The sequence below is a fragment of the Phocoena phocoena genome, chromosome 13 (genome assembly GCF_963924675.1).
Source record: "Phocoena phocoena chromosome 13, mPhoPho1.1, whole genome shotgun sequence".
NCBI lineage: Eukaryota > Metazoa > Chordata > Mammalia > Artiodactyla > Phocoenidae > Phocoena > Phocoena phocoena.
In genome coordinates this window covers 31,008,521-31,030,106 of record NC_089231.1, presented here as the reverse complement: position 1 = coordinate 31,030,106, position 21,586 = coordinate 31,008,521, and positions in this window count along the sequence as shown.

The following is a 21,586-nucleotide window of genomic DNA, read 5'->3' as shown; positions in this document are numbered from 1 at the left end:
TTCTCCCCAGAAGCATTCTTACAGGGTTTACAGTCCTGTCAAGAGCAGGGAATGGCAGGCAGCTTCAACGCAGCGAGAACGCTGCCTTCAAAATGGGAAATCAAGGCTAGTTCCAGCAGGCCTCCTTTTCCATGGGCACACTCAGCATACACCCCTGTGGTTTCTAACAAGTCCAAAGTGACACAGGTTACCCTGTGTTTCCTTCCCTGACTCAACTTCTCGAAGTAGGGTGTTCTGCATCATGCGAACTGCCTCAACCAAGGAACGCCGAAAGCTGCTCCTCTGGGACTGAGGACATTTAAAAGCCTGCAGTGCCACAGGACGTACAGGACTTAAACTGCAGTAAGAAGGCAAGCCGACTTCCTCTAGGAGGCACGGTGACTTCAGGCAGGACGTGTTAGATGGAATGCGAAGACGAGGGTTACGCTGAGTGCAGCTCAAACTAGGGCTACACGTAAGATTTCTCCACCGTGTGGGACGTACCAGAACGGTGTTCGTGAACGTGTGCGAGGGCTGAGGAAATTAAGCTGCTCCAAAAGAGAGGACAGTGCCTTTCCCTACACCCGGCATGCACAGAGGGGCTCTAACGGGCTACGGGTCTGGACGTTGCTTAGCTGAACCTTGTGCGCCTGGGGGTACTCAAGTGTTCCTGCCTGGAACAGGGTTCCCAGGCTAGCCTCCTAGGTGGCCAGAAAACTGTGCTGCCGTTCTAGGAACGCAGAGCAGAGGCCACCGCCTCATGGAAACTGCTGCACGCCTCTGCTTCTGCACGGCAACTCAGGGCCTTACTTCCAGGCATGTGTTCACGCTGGGTGTGCCCGGAGCGACATAGCATGGTAAGATGCTGAGGTTCTCCTCGAACAGAGTGATTACAGGTACAAAGGCCTCGAAGTATTCCAAGCACACTGTTCTCTCATGGCAGCTCACACAAGGGCTATTGCAAAATTTTCCTGGGTACTTCGAACTCACCAGCAATGCTCTCCTGAGGCCGTTCGAGGACTGGAAATGTAGCTCTCCTCAAGGAACATTCAGTGTGTTGCCCATTACTCGGCCCGCACAGAGTGCCTCCAAAGAATCTGCCAGTGGGCGACAAAGCTGCTCAGCCAGCCCACAGGGTTCTGGAGGTACTCAGTGAACTTGGAGGGGAAATGTTGAATACCCGAGAGGCCCAGGTGTCCTCAGACGTGTACTTCCTATAAAATAAAGCATCTAAGCGACTCGGAACTCATGGACACAGTTGCACACCTCCCTTTCTGCAGGCCGACTATGGGCATAACAAGGAGGCAAGTTTTCACGTTGAGATTCCCTTTAGCTCTAGAGCTTGTCAGGCTGACCACCACCTCGGCCATGCAAGCCCCTGGTTTAGACAGAGCGAACTCATTTTCTCCCCAAAAGCATTCTTACAGGGTTTACAGGCCTGTCAAGAGCAGGGAATGGCAGGCAGCTTCAACGCAGCGAGAACGCTGCCTTCAAAATGGGAAGTCAAGGCTAGTTCCAGCAGGCCTCCTTTTCCATGGGCACGCTCAGCATACACCCCTGTGGTTTATAACAAGTCCAAAGAGAGACAGGTTACCCTGTGTTTCCTTCCCTGACTCAACTTCTCGAAGTAGGGTGTTCTGCATCATGCGAACTGCCTCAACCAAGGAACGCCGAAAGCTACTCCTCTGGGCCTGAGAACATTCAAAAGCCTGCAGTGCCACAGGACGAACAGGACTTAAACTGCAGTAAGAAGGCAAGCCGACTTCCTCTAGGAGGCAGGGTGACTTCAGGCAGGACGTGTTAGATGGAATGCGAAGACGAGGGTTACGCTGAGTGCAGCTCAAACTAGGGCTACACGTAAGATTTATCCGCCGTGTGGGTCGTACCAGAACGGTGTTCGTGTACGTGTGCGAGGGCTGAGGAAATTAAGCTGCTCCAAAAGAGAGGGCAGTGCCTTTCGCTACACCCGGTATGCACAGAGGGGCTCTAAAGGGCTACGGGTCTGGACGTTGCTTAGCTGAACCTTGTGCGCCTGGGGGTACTCAAGTGTTCCTGCCGGGAACAGGGTGCCCAGGCTAGCCTCCTAGGTGTCCAGAAAACTGTGCTGCCGTTCTAGGAACGCAGAGCAGAAGCCACCGCATCATGGAAACTGCTGCACGCCTCTGCTTCTGAAAGGAAACTCAGGGCCTTACTTCCAGGCATGTGTTCACGCTGGGTGTGCCCAGAGCGACATAGCATGGTAAGATGCTGACTTTCTCCTCGAGCAGAGTGACTTCAGGTACGAAGGCCTCGAAGTATTCCAAGCACACTGTTCTCTCATGGCAGCTCACACAAGGGCTATTGCAAAACTTTCCTGGGCACTTCGAACTCACCAGCAATGTTGTCCGGAGGCCGTTCTAGGACTGGAAATGTAGCTCTCCTCAAGGAACCTTTAGTGTGTTGCCCATTACTCGGCCCGCACAGGGTGACCCCAAAGCATCCGCCAATGGGCCACAAAGCTGCTCAGCCAGCCCACAGGGGACTGGAGGTACTCAGTGAACTTGGAGAGGAAATGTTGAATACCCGAGAGGCCCAGGTGTCCTCAGACGTGTACTTCCTATAAAATAAAGCATCTAAGCTATTACGAACTCATGGACACAGCTGCACAACTCCCTTTCTGCAGGCCGACTATGGGCATAACAAGGAGGCAAGTTTTCACGTTGAGATTCCCTTTAGCTCTAGAGCTTGTCAGGCTGACCACCACCTCGGCCATGCAAGCCCCTGGTTTAGACAGAGCGAACTCATTTTCTCCCCAGAAGCATTCTTACAGGGTTTACAGGCCTGTCAAGAGCAGGGAATGGCTGGCAGCTTCAACGCAGCGAGAACGCTGCCTTCAAAATGGGAAATCAAGGCTAGTTCCAGCAGGCCTCCTTTTCCATGGGCACACTCAGCATACACCCCTGTGGTTTCTAACAAGTCCAAAGAGACACAGGTTACCCTGTGTTTCCTTCCCTGACTCAACTTCTCGAAGTAGGGTGTTCTGCATCATGCGAACTGCCTCAACCAAGGAACGCCGAAAGCTGCTCCTCTGGGACTGAGGACATTTAAAAGCCTGCAGTGCCACAGGACGTACAGGACTTAAACTGCAGTAAGAAGGCAAGCCGACTTCCTCTAGGAGGCACGGTGATTTCAGGCAGGACGTGTTAGATGGAATGCGAAGACGAGGGTTACGCTGAGTGCAGCTCAAACTAGGGCTACACGTAAGATTTCTCCACCGTGTGGGACGTACCAGATCGGTGTTCGTGAACGTGTGCGAGGGCTGAGGAAATTAAGCTGCTCCAAAAGAGAGGGCAGTGCCTTTCCCTACACCCGGCATGCACAGAGGGGCTCTAACGGGCTACGGGTCTGGACGTTGCTTAGCTGAACCTTGTGCGCCTGGGGGTACTCAAGTGTTCCTGCCTGGAACAGGGTTCCCAGGCTAGCCTCCTAGGTGTCCAGAAAACTGTGCTGCCATTCTAGGAACGCAGAGCAGAGGCCACCGCCTCATGGAAACTGCTGCACGCCTCTGCTTCTGCACGGCACCTCAGGGCCTTACTTCCAGGCATGTGTTCACGCTGGGTGTGCCTGGAGCGACATAGCATGGTAAGATGCTGAGGTTCTCCTCGAGCAGAGTGATTTCAGGTACAAAGGCCTCGAAGTATTCCAAGCACACTGTTCTCTCATGGCAGCTCACCCAAGAGCTATTGCAAAATTTTCCTGGGCACTACGAACTCACCAGAAATGCTCTCCTGAGGCCGTTCGAGGACTGGAAATGTAGCTCTCCTCAAGGAACGTTCAGTGTGTTGCCCATTACTCGGCCCGCACAGAGTGCCTCCAAAGCATTCGCCAGTGGGCCACAAAGCTGCTCAGCCAGCCCACAGGGTTCTGGAGTTACTCAGTGAACTTGGAGGGGAAATGTTGAATACCCGAGAGGCCCAGGTGTCCTCAGACGTGTACTTCCTATAAAATAAAGCATCTAAGCGACTCGGAACTCATGGACACAGCTGCACACCTCCCTTTCTGCAGGCCGACTATGGGCATAACCAGGAGGCAAGTTTTCACGTTGAGATTCCCTTTAGCTCTAGAGCTTGTCAGGCTGACCACCACCTCGGCCATGCAAGCCCCTGGTTTAGACAGAGCGAACTCATTTTCTCCCCAGAAGCATTCTTACAGGGTTTACAGGCCTGTCAAGAGCAGGGAATGGCAGGGAGCTTCAACGCAGCGAGAACGCTGCCTTCAAAATGGGAAATCAAGGCTAGTTCCAGCAGGCCTCCTTTTCCATGGGCACACTCAGCATACACCCCTGTGGTTTCTAACAAGTCCAAAGAGACACAGGCTACCCTGTGTTTCCTTCCCTGACACAACTTCTCGAAGTAGGGTGTTCTGCATCATGCGAACTGCCTCAACCAAGGAACGCCGAAAGCTGCTCCTCTGGGACTGACATTTAAAAGCCTGCAGTGCCACAGGACGTACAGGACTTAAACTGCAGTAAGAAGGCAAGCCGACTTCCTCTAGGAGGCACGGTGACTTCATGCAGGACGTGTTCGATGGAATGCGAAGACGAGGGTTACGCTGAGTGCAGCTCAAACTAGGGCTACACGTAAGATTTCTCCACCGTGTGGGACGTACCAGAACGGTGTTCGTGAACGTGTGCGAGGGCTGAGGAAATTAAGCTGCTCCAAAAGAGAGGGCAGTGCCTTTCCCTACACCCGGCATGCACAGAGGGGCTCTAACGGGCTATGGGTCTGGACGTTGCTTAGCTGAACCTTGTGTGCCTGGGGGTACTCAAGTGTTCCTGCCGGGAACAGGGTGCCCAGGCTAGCCTCCTAGGTGTCCAGAAAACTGTGCTGCCGTTCTAGGAAGGCAGAGCAGAGGACACCGCCTCATGGAAACTGCTGCACGCCTCTGCTTCTGCACGCAACTCAGGGCCTTACTTCCATGCATGTGTTCACGCTGGGTGTGCCCGGAGCGACATAGCATGGTAAGATGCTGACTTTCTCCTCGAGCAGAGTGAGTTCAGGTACGAAGGCCTCGAAGTATTCCAAGCACACTGTTCTCTCATGGCAGCTCACACAAGGGCTATTGCAAAACTTTCCTGGGCACTTCGAACTCACCAGCAATGTTGTCCGGAGGCCGTTCTAGGACTGGAAATGTAGCTCTCCTCAAGGAACCTTTAGTGTGTTGCCCATTACTCGGCCCGCACAGGGTGACCCCAAAGCATCCGCCAATGGGCCACAAAGCTGCTCAGCCAGCCCACAGGGGACTGGAGGTACTCAGTGAACTTGGAGAGGAAATGTTGAATACCCGAGAGGCCCAGGTGTCCTCAGACGTGTACTTCCTATAAAATAAAGCATCTAAGCTATTACGAACTCATGGACACAGCTGCACAACTCCCTTTCTGCAGGCCGACTATGGGCATAACAAGGAGGCAAGTTTTCACGTTGAGATTCCCTTTAGCTCTAGAGCTTGTCAGGCTGACCACCACCTCGGCCATGCAAGCCCCTGGTTTAGACAGAGCGAACTCATTTTCTCCCCAGAAGCATTCTTACAGGGTTTACAGGCCTGTCAAGAGCAGGGAATGGCTGGCAGCTTCAACGCAGCGAGAACGCTGCCTTCAAAATGGGAAATCAAGGCTAGTTCCAGCAGGCCTCCTTTTCCATGGGCACACTCAGCATACACCCCTGTGGTTTCTAACAAGTCCAAAGAGACACAGGTTACCCTGTGTTTCCTTCCCTGACTCAACTTCTCGAAGTAGGGTGTTCTGCATCATGCGAACTGCCTCAACCAAGGAACGCCGAAAGCTGCTCCTCTGGGACTGAGGACATTTAAAAGCCTGCAGTGCCACAGGACGTACAGGACTTAAACTGCAGTAAGAAGGCAAGCCGACTTCCTCTAGGAGGCACGGTGATTTCAGGCAGGACGTGTTAGATGGAATGCGAAGACGAGGGTTACGCTGAGTGCAGCTCAAACTAGGGCTACACGTAAGATTTCTCCACCGTGTGGGACGTACCAGATCGGTGTTCGTGAACGTGTGCGAGGGCTGAGGAAATTAAGCTGCTCCAAAAGAGAGGGCAGTGCCTTTCCCTACACCCGGCATGCACAGAGGGGCTCTAACGGGCTACGGGTCTGGACGTTGCTTAGCTGAACCTTGTGCGCCTGGGGGTACTCAAGTGTTCCTGCCTGGAACAGGGTTCCCAGGCTAGCCTCCTAGGTGTCCAGAAAACTGTGCTGCCATTCTAGGAACGCAGAGCAGAGGCCACCGCCTCATGGAAACTGCTGCACGCCTCTGCTTCTGCACGGCACCTCAGGGCCTTACTTCCAGGCATGTGTTCACGCTGGGTGTGCCTGGAGCGACATAGCATGGTAAGATGCTGAGGTTCTCCTCGAGCAGAGTGATTTCAGGTACAAAGGCCTCGAAGTATTCCAAGCACACTGTTCTCTCATGGCAGCTCACCCAAGAGCTATTGCAAAATTTTCCTGGGCACTACGAACTCACCAGAAATGCTCTCCTGAGGCCGTTCGAGGACTGGAAATGTAGCTCTCCTCAAGGAACGTTCAGTGTGTTGCCCATTACTCGGCCCGCACAGAGTGCCTCCAAAGCATTCGCCAGTGGGCCACAAAGCTGCTCAGCCAGCCCACAGGGTTCTGGAGTTACTCAGTGAACTTGGAGGGGAAATGTTGAATACCCGAGAGGCCCAGGTGTCCTCAGACGTGTACTTCCTATAAAATAAAGCATCTAAGCGACTCGGAACTCATGGACACAGCTGCACACCTCCCTTTCTGCAGGCCGACTATGGGCATAACCAGGAGGCAAGTTTTCACGTTGAGATTCCCTTTAGCTCTAGAGCTTGTCAGGCTGACCACCACCTCGGCCATGCAAGCCCCTGGTTTAGACAGAGCGAACTCATTTTCTCCCCAGAAGCATTCTTACAGGGTTTACAGGCCTGTCAAGAGCAGGGAATGGCAGGGAGCTTCAACGCAGCGAGAACGCTGCCTTCAAAATGGGAAATCAAGGCTAGTTCCAGCAGGCCTCCTTTTCCATGGGCACACTCAGCATACACCCCTGTGGTTTCTAACAAGTCCAAAGAGACACAGGCTACCCTGTGTTTCCTTCCCTGACACAACTTCTCGAAGTAGGGTGTTCTGCATCATGCGAACTGCCTCAACCAAGGAACGCCGAAAGCTGCTCCTCTGGGACTGACATTTAAAAGCCTGCAGTGCCACAGGACGTACAGGACTTAAACTGCAGTAAGAAGGCAAGCCGACTTCCTCTAGGAGGCACGGTGACTTCATGCAGGACGTGTTCGATGGAATGCGAAGACGAGGGTTACGCTGAGTGCAGCTCAAACTAGGGCTACACGTAAGATTTCTCCACCGTGTGGGACGTACCAGAACGGTGTTCGTGAACGTGTGCGAGGGCTGAGGAAATTAAGCTGCTCCAAAAGAGAGGGCAGTGCCTTTCCCTACACCCGGCATGCACAGAGGGGCTCTAACGGGCTATGGGTCTGGACGTTGCTTAGCTGAACCTTGTGTGCCTGGGGGTACTCAAGTGTTCCTGCCGGGAACAGGGTGCCCAGGCTAGCCTCCTAGGTGTCCAGAAAACTGTGCTGCCGTTCTAGGAAGGCAGAGCAGAGGACACCGCCTCATGGAAACTGCTGCACGCCTCTGCTTCTGCACGCAACTCAGGGCCTTACTTCCATGCATGTGTTCACGCTGGGTGTGCCCGGAGCGACATAGCATGGTAAGATGCTGACTTTCTCCTCGAGCAGAGTGAGTTCAGGTACGAAGGCCTCGAAGTATTCCAAGCACACTGTTCTCTCATGGCAGCTCACACAAGGGCTATTGCAAAACTTTCCTGGGCACTTCGAACTCACCAGCAATGTTGTCCGGAGGCCGTTCTAGGACTGGAAATGTAGCTCTCCTCAAGGAACCTTTAGTGTGTTGCCCATTACTCGGCCCGCACAGGGTGACCCCAAAGCATCCGCCAATGGGCCACAAAGCTGCTCAGCCAGCCCACAGGGGACTGGAGGTACTCAGTGAACTTGGAGAGGAAATGTTGAATACCCGAGAGGCCCAGGTGTCCTCAGACGTGTACTTCCTATAAAATAAAGCATCTAAGCTATTACGAACTCATGGACACAGCTGCACAACTCCCTTTCTGCAGGCCGACTATGGGCATAACAAGGAGGCAAGTTTTCACGTTGAGATTCCCTTTAGCTGTAGAGCTTGTCAGGCTGACCACCACCTCGGCCATGCAAGCCCCTGGTTTAGACAGAGCGAACTCATTTTCTCCCCAGAAGCATTCTTACAGGGTTTACAGGCCTGTCAAGAGCAGGGAATGGCTGGCAGCTTCAACGCAGCGAGAACGCTGCCTTCAAAATGGGAAATCAAGGCTAGTTCCAGCAGGCCTCCTTTTCCATGGGCACACTCAGCATACACCCCTGTGGTTTCTAACAAGTCCAAAGAGACACAGGTTACCCTGTGTTTCCTTCCCTGACTCAACTTCTCGAAGTAGGGTGTTCTGCATCATGCGAACTGCCTCAACCAAGGAACGCCGAAAGCTGCTCCTCTGGGACTGAGGACATTTAAAAGCCTGCAGTGCCACAGGACGTACAGGACTTAAACTGCAGTAAGAAGGCAAGCCGACTTCCTCTAGGAGGCACGGTGATTTCAGGCAGGACGTGTTAGATGGAATGCGAAGACGAGGGTTACGCTGAGTGCAGCTCAAACTAGGGCTACACGTAAGATTTCTCCACCGTGTGGGACGTACCAGAACGGTGTTCGTGAACGTGTGCGAGGGCTGAGGAAATTAAGCTGCTCCAAAAGAGAGGGCAGTGCCTTTCCCTACACCCGGCATGCACAGAGGGGCTCTAACGGGCTACGGGTCTGGACGTTGCTTAGCTGAACCTTGTGCGCCTGGGGGTACTCAAGTGTTCCTGCCTGGAACAGGGTTCCCAGGCTAGCCTCCTAGGTGTCCAGAAAACTGTGCTGCCATTCTAGGAACGCAGAGCAGAGGCCACCGCCTCATGGAAACTGCTGCACGCCTCTGCTTCTGCACGGCACCTCAGGGCCTTACTTCCAGGCATGTGTTCACGCTGGGTGTGCCTGGAGCGACATAGCATGGTAAGATGCTGAGGTTCTCCTCGAGCAGAGTGATTTCAGGTACAAAGGCCTCGAAGTATTCCAAGCACACTGTTCTCTCATGGCAGCTCACCCAAGAGCTATTGCAAAATTTTCCTGGGCACTACGAACTCACCAGAAATGCTCTCCTGAGGCCGTTCGAGGACTGGAAATGTAGCTCTCCTCAAGGAACGTTCAGTGTGTTGCCCATTACTCGGCCCGCACAGAGTGCCTCCAAAGCATTCGCCAGTGGGCCACAAAGCTTCTCAGCCAGCCCACAGGGTTCTGGAGTTACTCAGTGAACTTGGAGGGGAAATGTTGAATACCCGAGAGGCCCAGGTGTCCTCAGACGTGTACTTCCTATAAAATAAAGCATCTAAGCGACTCGGAACTCATGGACACAGCTGCACACCTCCCTTTCTGCAGGCCGACTATGGGCATAACCAGGAGGCAAGTTTTCACGTTGAGATTCCCTTTAGCTCTAGAGCTTGTCAGGCTGACCACCACCTCGGCCATGCAAGCCCCTGGTTTAGACAGAGCGAACTCATTTTCTCCCCAGAAGCATTCTTACAGGGTTTACAGGCCTGTCAAGAGCAGGGAATGGCAGGGAGCTTCAACGCAGCGAGAACGCTGCCTTCAAAATGGGAAATCAAGGCTAGTTCCAGCAGGCCTCCTTTTCCATGGGCACACTCAGCATACACCCCTGTGGTTTCTAACAAGTCCAAAGAGACACAGGCTACCCTGTGTTTCCTTCCCTGACACAACTTCTCGAAGTAGGGTGTTCTGCATCATGCGAACTGCCTCAACCAAGGAACGCCGAAAGCTGCTCCTCTGGGACTGACATTTAAAAGCCTGCAGTGCCACAGGACGTACAGGACTTAAACTGCAGTAAGAAGGCAAGCCGACTTCCTCTAGGAGGCACGGTGACTTCATGCAGGACGTGTTCGATGGAATGCGAAGACGAGGGTTACGCTGAGTGCAGCTCAAACTAGGGCTACACGTAAGATTTCTCCACCGTGTGGGACGTACCAGAACTGTGTTCGTGAACGTGTGCGAGGGCTGAGGAAATTAAGCTGCTCCAAAAGAGAGGGCAGTGCCTTTCCCTACACCCGGCATGCACAGAGGGGCTCTAACGGGCTACGGGTCTGGACGTTGCTTAGCTGAACCTTGTGTGCCTGGGGGTACTCAAGTGTTCCTGCCGGGAACAGGGTGCCCAGGCTAGCCTCCTAGGTGTCCAGAAAACTGTGCTGCCGTTCTATGAACGCAGAGCAGAGGACACCGCCTCATGGAAACTGCTGCACGCCTCTGCTTCTGCACGCAACTCAGGGCCTTACTTCCATGCATGTGTTCACGCTGGGTGTGCCCGGAGCGACATAGCATGGTAAGATGCTGACTTTCTCCTCGAGCAGAGTGACTTCAGGTACGAAGGCTTCGAAGTATTCCAAGCACACTGTTCTCTCATGGCAGCTCACACAAGGGCTATTGCAAAACTTTCCTGGGCACTTCGAACTCACCAGCAATGTTGTCCGGAGGCCGTTCTAGGACTGGAAATGTAGCTCTCCTCAAGGAACCTTTAGTGTGTTGCCCATTACTCGGCCCGCACAGGGTGACCCCAAAGCATCCGCCAATGGGCCACAAAGCTGCTCAGCCAGCCCACAGGGGACTGGAGGTACTCAGTGAACTTGGAGAGGAAATGTTGAATACCCGAGAGGCCCAGGTGTCCTCAGACGTGTACTTCCTATAAAATAAAGCATCTAAGCTATTACGAACTCATGGACACAGCTGCACAACTCCCTTTCTGCAGGCCGACTATGGGCATAACAAGGAGGCAAGTTTTCACGTTGAGATTCCCTTTAGCTCTAGAGCTTGTCAGGCTGACCACCACCTCGGCCATGCAAGCCCCTTGTTTAGACAGAGCGAACTCATTTTCTCCCCAGAAGCATTCTTACAGGGTTTACAGGCCTGTCAAGAGCAGGGAATGGCTGGCAGCTTCAACGCAGCGAGAACGCTGCCTTCAAAATGGGAAATCAAGGCTAGTTCCAGCAGGCCTCCTTTTCCATGGGCACACTCAGCATACACCCCTGTGGTTTCTAACAAGTCCAAAGAGACACAGGTTACCCTGTGTTTCCTTCCCTGACTCAACTTCTCGAAGTAGGGTGTTCTGCATCATGCGAACTGCCTCAACCAAGGAACGCTGAAAGCTGCTCCTCTGGGACTGAGGACATTTAAAAGCCTGCAGTGCCACAGGACGTACAGGACTTAAACTGCAGTAAGAAGGCAAGCCGACTTCCTCTAGGAGGCACGGTGATTTCAGGCAGGACGTGTTAGATGGAATGCGAAGACGAGGGTTACGCTGAGTGCAGCTCAAACTAGGGCTACACGTAAGATTTCTCCACCGTGTGGGACGTACCAGAACGGTGTTCGTGAACGTGTGCGAGGGCTGAGGAAATTAAGCTGCTCCAAAAGAGAGGGCAGTGCCTTTCCATACACCCGGCATGCACAGAGGGGCTCTAACGGGCTACGGGTCTGGACGTTGCTTAGCTGAACCTTGTGCGCCTGGGGGTACTCAAGTGTTCCTGCCTGGAACAGGGTTCCCAGGCTAGCCTCCTAGGTGTCCAGAAAACTGTGCTGCCATTCTAGGAACGCAGAGCAGAGGCCACCGCCTCATGGAAACTGCTGCACGCCTCTGCTTCTGCACGGCACCTCAGGGCCTTACTTCCAGGCATGTGTTCACGCTGGGTGTGCCCGGAGCGACATAGCATGGTAAGATGCTGAGGTTCTCCTCGAGCAGAGTGATTTCAGGTACAAAGGCCTCGAAGTATTCCAAGCACACTGTTCTCTCATGGCAGCTCACCCAAGAGCTATTGCAAAATTTTCCTGGGCACTACGAACTCACCAGAAATGCTCTCCTGAGGCCGTTCGAGGACTGGAAATGTAGCTCTCCTCAAGGAACGTTCAGTGTGTTGCCCATTACTCGGCCCGCACAGAGTGCCTCCAAAGCATTCGCCAGTGGGCCACAAAGCTGCTCAGCCAGCCCACAGGGTTCTGGAGTTACTCAGTGAACTTGGAGGGGAAATGTTGAATACCCGAGAGGCCCAGGTGTCCTCAGACGTGTACTTTCTATAAAATAAAGCATCTAAGCGACTCGAAACTCATGGACACAGCTGCACACCTCCCTTTCTGCAGGCCGACTATGGGCATAACCAGGAGGCAAGTTTTCACGTTGAGATTCCCTTTAGCTCTAGAGCTTGTCAGGCTGACCACCACCTCGGTCATGCAAGCCCCTGGTTTAGACAGAGCGAACTCATTTTCTCCCCAGAAGCATTCTTACAGGGTTTACAGGCCTGTCAAGAGCAGGGAATGGCAGGGAGCTTCAACGCAGCGAGAACGCTGCCTTCAAAATGGGAAATCAAGGCTAGTTCCAGCAGGCCTCCTTTTCCATGGGCACACTCAGCATACACCCCTGTGGTTTCTAACAAGTCCAAAGAGACACAGGCTACCCTGTGTTTCCTTCCCTGACACAACTTCTCGAAGTAGGGTGTTCTGCATCATGCGAACTGCCTCAACCAAGGAACGCCGAAAGCTGCTCCTCTGGGACTGACATTTAAAAGCCTGCAGTGCCACAGGACGTACAGGACTTAAACTGCAGTAAGAAGGCAAGCCGACTTCCTCTAGGAGGCACGGTGACTTCAGGCAGGACGTGTTAGATGGAATGCGAAGACGAGGGTTACGCTGAGTGCAGCTCAAACTAGGGCTACACGTAAGATTTCTCCACCGTGTGGGACGTACCAGAACGGTGTTCGTGAACGTGTGCGAGGGCTGAGGAAATTAAGCTGCTCCAAAAGAGAGGGCAGTGCCTTTCCCTACACCCGGCATGCACAGAGGGGCTCTAACGGGCTACGGGTCTGGACGTTGCTTAGCTGAACCTTGTGCGCCTGGGGGTACTCAAGTGTTCCTGCCGGGAACAGGGTGCCCAGGCTAGCCTCCTAGGTGTCCAGAAAACTGTGCTGCCGTTCTAGGAACGCAGAGCAGAGGACACCGCCTCATGGAAACTGCTGCACGCCTCTGCTTCTGCACGCAACTCAGGGCCTTACTTCCATGCATGTGTTCACGCTGGGTGTGCCCGGAGCGACATAGCATGGTAAGATGCTGACTTTCTCCTCGAACAGAGTGACTTCAGGTACGAAGGCCTCGAAGTATTCCACGCACACTGTTCTCTCATGGCAGCTCACACAAGGGCTATTGCAAAACTTTCCTGGGCACTTCGAACTCACCAGCAATGTTGTCCTGAGGCCGTTCGAGGACTGGAAATGTAGCTCTCCTCAAGGAACCTTCAGTGTGTTGCCCATTATTCGGCCCGCACAGGGTGACCCCAAAGCATCCGCCAATGGGCCACAAAGCTGCTCAGCCAGCCCACAGGGGACTGGAGGTACTCAGTGAACTTGGAGAGGAAATGTTGAATACCCGAGAGGCCCAGGTGTCCTGAGACGTGTACTTCCTATAAAATAAAGCATCTAAGCTATTACGAACTCATGGACACAGCTGCACAACTCCCTTTCTGCAGGCCGACTATGGGCATAACAAGGAGGCAAGTTTTCACGTTGAGATTCCCTTTAGCTCTAGAGCTTGTCAGGCTGACCACCACCTCGGCCATGCAAGCCCCTGGTTTAGACAGAGCGAACTCATTTTCTCCCCAGAAGCATTCTTACAGGGTTTACAGGCCTGTCAAGAGCAGGGAATGGCTGGCAGCTTCAACGCAGCGAGAACGCTGCCTTCAAAATGGGAAATCAAGGCTAGTTCCAGCAGGCCTCCTTTTCCATGGGCACACTCAGCATACACCCCTGTGGTTTCTAACAAGTCCAAAGAGACACAGGTTACCCTGTGTTTCCTTCCCTGACTCAACTTCTCGAAGTAGGGTGTTCTGCATCATGCGAACTGCCTCAACCAAGGAACGCCGAAAGCTGCTCCTCTGGGACTGAGGACATTTAAAAGCCTGCAGTGCCACAGGACGTACAGGACTTAAACTGCAGTAAGAAGGCAAGCCGACTTCCTCTAGGAGGCACGGTGACTTCAGGCAGGACGTGTTAGATGGAATGCGAAGACGAGGGTTACGCTGAGTGCAGCTCAAACTAGGGCTACACGTAAGATTTCTCCACCGTGTGGGACGTACCAGAACGGTGTTCGTGAACGTGTGCGAGGGCTGAGGAAATTAAGCTGCTCCAAAAGAGAGGGCAGTGCCTTTCCCTACACCCGGCATGCACAGAGGGGCTCTAACGGGCTACGGGTCTGGACGTTGCTTAGCTGAACCTTGTGCGCCTGGGGGTACTCAAGTGTTCCTGCCGGGAACAGGGTGCCCAGGCTAGCCTCCTAGGTGTCCAGAAAACTGTGCTGCCGTTCTAGGAACGCAGAGCAGAGGACACCGCCTCATGGAAACTGCTGCACGCCTCTGCTTCTGCACGCAACTCAGGGCCTTACTTCCATGCATGTGTTCACGCTGGGTGTGCCCGGAGCGACATAGCATGGTAAGATGCTGACTTTCTCCTCGAACAGAGTGACTTCAGGTACGAAGGCCTCGAAGTATTCCACGCACACTGTTCTCTCATGGCAGCTCACACAAGGGCTATTGCAAAACTTTCCTGGGCACTTCGAACTCACCAGCAATGTTGTCCTGAGGCCGTTCGAGGACTGGAAATGTAGCTCTCCTCAAGGAACCTTCAGTGTGTTGCCCATTATTCGGCCCGCACAGGGTGACCCCAAAGCATCCGCCAATGGGCCACAAAGCTGCTCAGCCAGCCCACAGGGGACTGGAGGTACTCAGTGAACTTGGAGAGGAAATGTTGAATACCCGAGAGGCCCAGGTGTCCTGAGACGTGTACTTCCTATAAAATAAAGCATCTAAGCTATTACGAACTCATGGACACAGCTGCACAACTCCCTTTCTGCAGGCCGACTATGGGCATAACAAGGAGGCAAGTTTTCACGTTGAGATTCCCTTTAGCTCTAGAGCTTGTCAGGCTGACCACCACCTCGGCCATGCAAGCCCCTTGTTTAGACAGAGCGAACTCATTTTCTCCCCAGAAGCATTCTTACAGGGTTTACAGGCCTGTCAAGAGCAGGGAATGGCTGGCAGCTTCAACGCAGCGAGAACGCTGCCTTCAAAATGGGAAATCAAGGCTAGTTCCAGCAGGCCTCCTTTTCCATGGGCACACTCAGCATACACCCCTGTGGTTTCTAACAAGTCCAAAGAGACACAGGTTACCCTGTGTTTCCTTCCCTGACTCAACTTCTCGAAGTAGGGTGTTCTGCATCATGCGAACTGCCTCAACCAAGGAACGCCGAAAGCTGCTCCTCTGGGACTGAGGACATTTAAAAGCCTGCAGTGCCACAGGACGTACAGGACTTAAACTGCAGTAAGAAGGCAAGCCGACTTCCTCTAGGAGGCACGGTGACTTCAGGCAGGACGTGTTAGATGGAATGCGAAGACGAGGGTTACGCTGAGTGCAGCTCAAACTAGGGCTACACGTAAGATTTCTCCACCGTGTGGGACGTACCAGAACGGTGTTCGTGAACGTGTGCGAGGGCTGAGGAAATTAAGCTGCTCCAAAAGAGAGGGCAGTGCCTTTCCCTACACCCGGTATGCACAGAGGGGCTCTAACGGGCTACGGGTCTGGACGTTGCTTAGCTGAACCTTGTGCGCCTGGGGGTACTCAAGTGTTCCTGCCTGGAACAGGGTTCCCAGGCTAGCCTCCTAGGTGTCCAGAAAACTGTGCTGCCGTTCTAGGAACGCAGAGCAGAGGCCACCGCCTCATGGAAACTGCTGCACGCCTCTGCTTCTGCACGGCAACTCACGGCCTTACTTCCAGGCATGTGTTCACGCTGGGTGTGCCCTGAGCGACATAGCATGGTAAGATGCTGAGGTTCTCCTCGAGCAGAGTGATTTCAGGTACAAAGGCCTCGAAGTATTCCAAGCACACTGTTCTCTCATGGCAGCTCACACAAGGGCTATTGCAAAATTTTCCTGGGCACTTCGAACTCACCAGCAATGTTGTCCTGAGGCCGTTCGAGGACTGGAAATGTAGCTCTCCTTAAGGAACGTTCAGTGTATTGCCCATCACTCGGCCCGCACAGAGTGCCCCCAAAGCATCCGCCAATGGGCCACAAAGCTGCTCAGCCAGCCCACAGGGGTCTGGAGGTACTCAGTGAACTTGGAGGGGAAATGTTGAATACCCGAGAGGCCCAGGTGTCCTCAGACGTGTACTTCCTATAAAATAAAGCATCTAAGCGCCTACGAACTCATGGACACAGCTGCACACCTCCCTTTCTGCAGGCCGACTATGGGCATAACAAGGAGGCAAGTTTTCACGTTGAGATTCCCTTTTGCTCTAGAGCTTGTCAGGCTGACCACCACCTAGGCCATGCAAGCCCCTGGTTTAGACAGAGCGAACTCATTTTCTCCCCAGAAGCATTCTTACAGGGTTTACAGTCCTGTCAAGAGCAGGGAATGGCAGGCAGCTTCAACGCAGCGAGAACGCTGCCTTCAAAATGGGAAATCAAGGCTAGTTCCAGCAGGCCTCCTTTTCCATGGGCACACTCAGCATACACCCCTGTGGTTTCTAACAAGTCCAAAGTGACACAGGTTCCCCTGTGTTTCCTTCCCTGACTCAACTTCTCGAAGTAGGGTGTTCTGCATCATGCGAACTGCCTCAACCAAGGAACGCCGAAAGCTGCCCCTCTGGGACTGAGGACATTTAAAAGCCTGCAGTGCCACAGGACGTACAGGACTTAAACTGCAGTAAGAAGGCAAGCCGACTTCCTCTAGGAGGCACGATGACTTCAGGCAGGACGTGTTAGATGGAATGCGAAGACGAGGGTTACGCTGAGTGCAGCTCAAACTAGGGCTACACGTAAGATTTCTCCACCGTGTGGGACGTACCAGAACGGTGTTCGTGAACGTGTGCGAGGGCTGAGGAAATTAAGCTGCTCCAAAAGAGAGGACAGTGCCTTTCCCTACACCCGGCATGCACAGAGGGGCTCTAACGGGCTACGGGTCTGGACGTTGCTTAGCTGAACCTTGTGCGCCTGGGGGTACTCAAGTGTTCCTGCCTGGAACAGGGTTCCCAGGCTAGCCTCCTAGGTGGCCAGAAAACTGTGCTGCCGTTCTAGGAACGCAGAGCAGAGGCCACCGCCTCATGGAAACTGCTGCACGCCTCTGCTTCTGCACGGCAACTCAGGGCCTTACTTCCAGGCATGTGTTCACGCTAGGTGTGCCCGGAGCGACATAGCATGGTAAGATGCTGAGGTTCTCCTCGAACAGAGTGATTTCAGGTACAAAGGCCTCGAAGTATTCCAAGCACACTGTTCTCTCATGGCAGCTCACACAAGAGCTATTGCAAAATTTTCCTGGGCAATAGGAACACACCAGAAATGCTCTCCTGAGGCCGTTCGAGGACTAGAAATGTAGCTCTCCTTAAGGAACGTTCAGTGTATTGCCCATCACTCGGCCCGCACAGAGTGCCCCCAAAGCATCCGCCAATGGGCCACAAAGCTGCTCAGCCAGCCCACAGGGGTCTGGAGGTACTCAGTGAACTTTGAGGGGAAATGTTGAATACCCGAGAGGCCCAGGTGTCCTCAGACGTGTACTTCCTATAAAATAAAGCATCTAAGCTATTACGAACTCATGGACACAGCTGCACAACTCCCTTTCTGTAGGCCGACGATGGGCATAACAAGGAGGCAAGTTTTCACGTTGAGATTCCCTTTAGCTCTAGAGCTTGTCAGGCTGACCACCACCTCGGCCATGCAAGCCCCTTGTTTAGACAGAGCGAACTCATTTTCTCCCCAGAAGCATTCTTACAGGGTTTACAGGCCTGTCAAGAGCAGGGAATGGCTGGCAGCTTCAACGCAGCGAGAACGCTGCCTTCAAAATGGGAAATCAAGGCTAGTTCCAGCAGGCCTCCTTTTCCATGGGCACACTCAGCATACACCCCTGTGGTTTCTAACAAGTCCAAAGAGACACAGGTTACCCTGTGTTTCCTTCACTGACTCAACTTCTCGAAGTAGGGTGTTCTGCATCATGCGAACTGCCTCAACCAAGGAACGCCGAAAGCTGCTCCTCTGGGACTGAGGACATTTAAAAGCCTGCAGTGCCACAGGACGTACAGGACTTAAACTGCAGTAAGAAGGCAAGCCGACTTCCTCTAGGAGGCACGGTGACTTCAGGCAGGACGTGTTAGATGGAATGCGAAGACGAGGGTTACGCTGAGTGCAGCTCAAGCTAGGGCTACACGTAAGATTTCTCCACCGTGTGGGACGTACCAGAACGGTGTTCGTGAACGTGTGCGAGGGCTGAGGAAATTAAGCTGCTCCAAAAGAGAGGGCAGTGCCTTTCCCTACACCCGGCATGCACAGAGGGGCTCTAACGGGCTACGGGTCTGGACGTTGCTTAGCTGAACCTTGTGCGCCTGGGGGTACTCAAGTGTTCCTGCCGGGAACAGGGTGCCCAGGCTAGCCTCCTAGGTGTCCAGAAAACTGTGCTGCCGTTCTAGGAACGCAGAGCAGAGGCCACCGCCTCATGGAAACTGCTGCACGCCTCTGCTTCTGAAAGGAAACTCAGGGCCTTACTTCCAGGCATGTGTTCACGCTGGGTGTGCCCGGAGCGACATAGCATGGTAAGATGCTGACTTTCTCCTCGAGCAGAGTGACTTCAGGTACGAAGGCCTCGAAGTATTCCAAGCACACTGTTCTCTCATGGCAGCTCACACAAGGGCTATTGCAAAATTTTCCTGGGCACTTAGAACTCACCAGCAATGTTGTCCTGAGGCCGTTCGAGGACTGGAAATGTAGCTCTCCTTAAGGAACGTTCAGTGTATTGCCCATCACTCGGCCCCCACAGAGTGCCCCCAAAGCATCCGCCAATGGGCCACAAAGCTGCTCAGCCAGCCCACAGGGGTCTGGAGGTACTCAGTGAACTTGGAGGGGAAATGTTGAATACCCGAGAGGCCCAGGTGTCCTCAGACGTGTACTTCCTATAAAATAAAGCATCTAAGCGCCTACGAACTCATGGACACAGCTGCACACCTCCCTTTCTGCAGGCCGACTATGGGCATAACAAGGAGGCAAGTTTTCACGTTGAGATTCCCTTTTGCTCTAGAGCTTGTCAGGCTGACCACCACCTAGGCCATGCAAGCCCCTGGTTTAGACAGAGCGAACTCATTTTCTCCCCAGAAGCATTCTTACAGGGTTTACAGTCCTGTCAAGAGCAGGGAATGGCAGGCAGCTTCAACGCAGCGAGAACGCTGCCTTCAAAATGGGAAATCAAGGCTAGTTCCAGCAGGCCTCCTTTTCCATGGGCACACTCAGCATACACCCCTGTGGTTTCTAACAAGTCCAAAGTGACACAGGTTACCCTGTGTTTCCTTCCCTGACTCAACTTCTCGAAGTAGGGTGTTCTGCATCATGCGAACTGCCTCAACCAAGGAACGCCGAAAGCTGCTCCTCTGGGACTGAGGAAATTTAAAAGCCTGCAGTGCCACAGGACGTACAGGACTTAAACTGCAGTAAGAAGGCAAGCCGACTTCCTCTAGGAGGCACGGTGACTTCAGGCAGGACGTGTTAGATGGAATGCGAAGACGAGGGTTACGCTGAGTGCAGCTCAAACTAGGGCTACACGTAAGATTTCTCCACCGTGTGGGACGTACCAGAACGGTGTTCGTGAACGTGTGCGAGGGCTGAGGAAATTAAGCTGCTCCAAAAGAGAGGGCAGTGCCTTTCCCTACACCCGGCATGCACAGAGGGGCTCTAACGGGCTACGGGTCTGGACGTTGCTTAGCTGAACCTTGTGCGCCTGGGGGTACTCAAGTGTTCCTGCCGGGAGCAGGGTGCCCAGGCTAGCCTCCTAGGTGTCCAGAAAACTGTGCTGCCGTTCTAGGAACGCAGAGCAGAGGCCACCGCCTCATGGAAACTGCTGCACGCCTCTGCTTCTGCACGGCAACTCAGGGCCTTACTTCCATGCATGTGTTCACGCTGGGTGTGCCCGGAGCGACATAGCATGGTAAGATGCTGACTTTCTCCTCGAGCAGAGTGACTTCAGGTACGAAGGCCTCGAAGTATTACAAGCACACTGTTCTCTCATGGCAGGTCACACAAGGGCTATTGCAAAACTTTCCTGGGCACTTCGAACTCACCAGCAATGTTGTCCGGAGGCCGTTCTAGGACTGGAAATGTAGCTCTCCTCAAGGAACCTTTAGTGTGTTGCCAATTACTCGGCCCGCACAGGGTGACCCCAAAGCATCCGCCAATGGGCCACAAGCTGCTCAGCCAGCCCACAGGGGACTGGAGGTACTCAGTGAACTTGGAGAGGAAATGTTGAATACCCGAGAGGCCCAGGTGTCCTCAGACGTGTACTTCCTATAAAATAAAGCATCTAAGCTATTACGAACTCATGGACACAGCTGCACAACTCCCTTTCTGCAGGCCGACTATGGGCATAACAAGGAGGCAAGTTTTCACGTTGAGATTCCCTTTAGCTCTAGAGCTTGTCAGGCTGACCACCACCTCGGCCATGCAAGCCCCTGGTTTAGACAGAGCGAACTCATTTTCTCCCCAGAAGCATTCTTACAGGGTTTACAGTCCTGTCAAGAGCAGGGAATGGCTGGCAGCTTCAACGCAGCGAGAACGCTGCCTTCAAAATGGGAAATCAAGGCTAGTTCCAGCAGGCCTCCTTTTCCATGGGCACACTCAGCATACACCCCTGTGGTTTCTAACAAGTCCAAAGAGACACAGGTTACCCTGTGTTTCCTTCCCTGACTCAACTTCTCGAAGTAGGGTGTTCTGCATCATGCGAACTGCCTCAACCAAGGAACGCCGAAAGCTGCTCCTCTGGGACTGACATTTAAAAGCCTGCAGTGCCACAGGACGTACAGGACTTAAACTGCAGTAAGAAGGCAAGCCGACTTCCTCTAGGAGGCACGGTGACTTCATGCAGGACGTGTTCGATGGAATGCGAAGACGAGGGTTACGCTGAGTGCAGCTCAAACTAGGGCTACACGTAAGATTTCTCCACCGTGTGGGACGTACCAGAACGGTGTTCGTGAACGTGTGCGAGGGCTGAGGAAATTAAGCTGCTCCAAAAGAGAGGGCAGTGCCTTTCCCTACACCCGGCATGCACAGAGGGGCTCTAACGGGCTACGGGTCTGGACGTTGCTTAGCTGAACCTTGTGTGCCTGGGGGTACTCAAGTGTTCCTGCCGGGAACAGGGTGCCCAGGCTAGCCTCCTAGGTGTCCAGAAAACTGTGCTGCCGTTCTAGGAACGCAGAGCAGAGGACACCGCCTCATGGAAACTGCTGCACGCCTCTGCTTCTGCACGCAACTCAGGGCCTTACTTCCATGCATGTGTTCACGCTGGGTGTGCCCGGAGCGACATAGCATGGTAAGATGCTGACTTTCTCCTCGAGCAGAGTGACTTCAGGTA